Source organism: Alligator sinensis, unplaced genomic scaffold, assembly GCF_000455745.1.
Source record: "Alligator sinensis unplaced genomic scaffold, ASM45574v1 scaffold46_1, whole genome shotgun sequence".
NCBI lineage: Eukaryota > Metazoa > Chordata > Crocodylia > Alligatoridae > Alligator > Alligator sinensis.
This window is the reverse complement of record NW_005841907.1, coordinates 2,175,469-2,180,227: the sequence shown is the minus strand read 5'-3', so window position 1 is coordinate 2,180,227 and position 4,759 is coordinate 2,175,469.

Below are 4,759 nucleotides of genomic sequence, written 5' to 3'. Positions count from 1 at the left end.
AGTCCCTACTTACCTGGGGACAGAGCCCAGGTCCCTGCAGTGTGCACCACTCCTTGCCCCGTATGGGGTGGCAGCATGCTGCAGCTCTGGCACAAGAAGCAGCCATAGAGATGCTCTAGTTGGCTACCAGAGCATCTCTGTGGAGGACCCCAGCCTCCAGTTGCCTGCCCTGCTTTTTTCTGTTGGGTTATTTTTGATATCTGGATTTTGAGGTATTACATTTTGAGCCCATGCTGCAAATATGCAGTGCAGGGAATGTTTTTTTTGTTATCAATATGCCTCTTGTGGCATCTCAAACTGCTTTGAGACACTGCAGAGGCACGCATGGGCTTGTCTGGACATGCCCTATGTGGTCATAATGAAAGGGATGCTCTGTTAGCTTAAGTTGAGGGATAGATGTTAGCTGAAGTTAGCTCATGTTGAGTCTATATAATCATTCTGTAAAAATGTAGTACAAACTATAAAAAAATATTTCACTTGGTCCATAATGTATGTAATATACACATATTGTGTCATGTATTGATAAGGTTTCAGGTTGACAATGGAACATTATTAACTAGTATATTGAAAAAAAAAGACTCACAGGGAGGGTTAATGCCAGCAGTGGCCTGCTGAAAGCACTACTGACCAAACAGGTTTTCTGTTTATTTTATTTTTTCCAACCAAGCTTTTTTTTTTTTTTTTTTTTTTAAAGGTATGGAAGGCGAAAAAGGAGGGAGCAGGGCAGCATAGGACCCCTACTGAACAAGCAGGAGCAATTAGTGATAGACAGGGGGACAAGGCTGAGCTCTTCAATGAGTTTTTTTGCCTCAGAGTTCTTGAGCAAGGGTAAAGAAAAGTCTCCTAATGGGTTCTTAGATGGGCATGAGAGGGACAACAGCCTACTAACTGCCATCACTGACTCGGTGCAGAATCATTTGGATGGACTGGATGTGTTTAAGTCAGCAGACCCGGATGAGCTTCATCCAAGGGTACTGAAGGAATTGGCTGGTGTCATAACAGAACCACTGGCATGGCTGTTTAAGTGCTTGTGGTGCTCAGGTCAAGTATCAGAGGACTGCAAAAGGGCCAGTGTGGTCCCTATTTTCAAGAATGGGAGGAAGGAGGGTCTGAGTAATTATAGGCCAGTCAGTCTCACCTCCATCCTTGGAAAAGTCTTTGAAAAGATTATTAAGAATCATATGTGTGCAAGTCCAGTGGGAAAAATAATGCAGAAGGGCAACCAGCATGGATTCATAGCAGGCAGATCATGCCTAACTAATCTGGTTTTGTTTAATGACCAAGTCACAAAATGCTTAGATGCAGGAGTAGAGGTGGATGTCACTTTCTTGGACTTTAGGAAGGACTTCAATACAGTATTTCATTGCATTCTCATAAATAAATATTAGAGGCTATAATTTAGATGTTTACACAGTGGCTATTAGCTTTTGGGTCACACCCAGACAGTGGTAGTAGATGGGTTGGTATCAACCTGGAAGGATGTGGGTAGTGGGGTCCCGCAAGGCTCAGTCCTTGGACCTGTACTCTTCAATGTCTTCATCAGTGACCTGGATGTGGGCATGAAGTCTACTCTGTCCAAGTTTGCAGATGATACTAAATTGTAGAGTGAAGTGAACACTTTGGAGGGTAGGGAATGATTGCAGGCAGACCTGAACAGGTTGGAAAAGTGGGCAGAACGCAATAGGATGCAGTACAACAAGGACAAATACAGAGTGCTGCACCTAGGGCATAAAAATATCCAACACTCCTGCTGGCTGGGAAATGACCCTCTCAGTAGCACGGAAGCGGAAAGGGATCTTGGAGTCATAGTGGACTCCAAGATGAACATGAGTCAGTGGGATGAAATCATCAGCAAAACTAACCACACTTTATCATGCATCAGTAGATGCATGAGAAATAGAACCAAGGAGGTGATACTTCCCGCATTGGTAAGACCACAGCTGGAGTACTGCATCCAGTTTTGGGCACCATACTTTTAGAAGGATGTGGATAACTTTGAGAGGATCCAAAGGAGGGCCACTCATATGGTTAAGGGTTTACAGGCCAAGCCCTATGAGGAGAGACTAAGGGACCTGGACCTCTTTAGCCTCCTCAAGAGAAAGCTGATAGGTGATCTTGTGGCCACCTACAAATTCTTTAGGTGGGGAACAGCAAGGAATCGGAGATGCTCTGTTCACCAGGATGCCTCTTGGGATAACAAGGAATAATGGTCACAAACTGACGGAGAGCAGATTCAGGCTAGACATCAGGAAAAACTTCTTCATGGTAAGGGTGGCTAAAACTTGGAATGGGTTTCCAAGGGAGGTGGTGCTCTCTCCTACCTTGGGGGTCTTTAAAAGAAGGCTGGATAGTAGTCAAAGAAGAAGTAGAAGTGGGGACTTCTTTCCTGCCCAGGCCGGGGGCGGTGGGGGGGGTGGGGCAGGTTAGACTTGATGATCTGTTGTGGTCCCTTCCGACCTATCCATCTATGAATCTATAAAAGAACCAAGTGGACAATACTTTCCCAAAGTAAGATAAATACATTGCTTTGGCCACATTTACATGAGATGCTGACTGTGCAGTCATTACTATCCGATCGTTAGTACTTTTGTATACACAAGTACAAATAACTGTGCAGTAACCAGAGTTACTGAGTAGTACTGTTAACAAACAACTTTTAGGTGATACTAACTGCACACTAACTCATTACTACTGTGCAGTAGTGCTACATCACGCTTCCTGCCATGTGACACTATTGCACAATAGTAATGAGCTAGTTCTCAGTCAGTGTCTCATGTAGATGCAGCCTCTATGCCTGTTTTGGTAAACTCATTTTAAATGGATCCAAAAAGAACACAGTATCTAGCATTATTTTGCTTTTGTATTTGAGTAGGAAACTACATGAAAAGTATTTTAGAGCATAAATATTATTTGGCTAAATATGTAGATTTTCAGTATGCATTTGCTGAAAGAGTTCTACCAAGTATATTGCGTACCCTCTCAGAAGCTGACATCAAAGAAAAAAGTTGTTTTCTCTGCAGGTGGAAGTTTCATTCTGTGTTTTTTTCTGGTTCTCTCCAACAGCAACTAGCCAGAAGTGTAAGAAAGGTAAGGTTTTCAGTGCTCATCTGTAATTAGTACAAAGGATATCTGAATAGCCTTTAAGTACTGTTTAGGCAACTGGTGGAGCTTTTTGTGAAAAAGTATTCTTCTTAAAACTTTATTAATTTATCTATAAGGCTCATCTTGGAAGTCCAGTCTCCTTGGCACTGGTATTTTGAAAATTTCTCCATTAGACAGGATCATTAGGCCAGGTACAGACATTATATTTTTACTGATACAAGTGATCAGAAACTGGTTTATAACTGTAACAGAAAACAAGTTGGTCATATATAAATGGACTTAAAAATGGCAGATCCTGGTGTAAGATTTGGAATGAAAGTGATTCCAAATGAACAACTTATCATATGAACCCACAGAAGATAGCCCTGTAATGTTTGTTGGGCAAATTCTTTTAAAAAGCATGGATTAGTGACTAGGTCATTAATTGCCTATTAAATATTATATTTACTCTTCTTTTAGTCCATCTGCATGTCTCCCATATGGTAGAATGTTTCTATGTACATTCCTATAGATGAACCATTATGTTTCTGAGAAATTTCAGCTTACCACACCTTAGGGCATCTTTATACACGCTCTGGGTTGGGGTGGGGGTGGGGGGAAGGGGATTAACTAGAGAGGCTCTTGGGAGCCACTCTGATTAAAAGGTCCACAGAGTCACGTGTATTCAGTGTCTTGTGCTTCAAAATGGTGTTGGAGCACTTGACTAAAGCACATTTGATAAGCTTTCGTTCGAGTGCCCCTGCCACCATTTTGAAACATGGGAACACTGAATACATGTGACTCTGAGACTATTGGAACATTCTAATCAGAATGCTCTAGCACAGGGGTTCCCAAAGTTTTTTATGCTATGGCCTGGCAAACTGTGGCCCGGAAGTGGCTGCAGCCTGGCAAACTGTAGCCCAGCAGTCACAGCTGACCATGGCCAGAATTTCTAGCCAGAAGACAGGTAAGGATACCCCTACCCCAAGGGCAGGAGGGTGGGCCAAACCCTGCACTGCTGCAGACCCTGAAAAAGGAGCCACGGCCTCTCCTTCCAACTCTGGGGGGGCTGCTGTTTGCTGGTCCCCAGCCACTTCCAGTCTGGCAGCCAACTGTGGTGTGGCATAGCAGCCAACCCACCATGGCCTGGGGATTGAGAACCCCTGGTCTAGCAGGGGTGATTAATCTGTTCTAATTAGAACACATTGGAGCAGGTCTCAGGCACTTGTATAGGTGCCCTTAGTTAGCATCTAACATTGTTTTTTTTTTCCATAGCTCAAGGGTATCTATAAACTGCATATATATGCAATGTTCAGTTCTGAATGTACGTGTTCTTTCTTGAGCAAGAGAATAAAACACCTTGTGTAAAGAATGCAACAATTTTAGCACAATATGATCTATCAATATGTTTCTCTTGATGTTACAATAGGCATCCTGGAGTGAACTATAAGAATATAAGGCTTGCCATAATCTGTCCTATGTTATGTCCCCTCCTCACAATAGCTCATTGCAACACTAAAACTAAATCTCACTGAAATGTCCTGAGGTGCTGACAGGTTCATGCTGAGTCCAGAAAGGAGGGCAATGGAAATATAAAGTTGAAATGATCAAAAGCTTTATTGATAGAATGGAGTTACATGGGAAATTATCAAATCACCAAATTATTGGGGACTGTTGT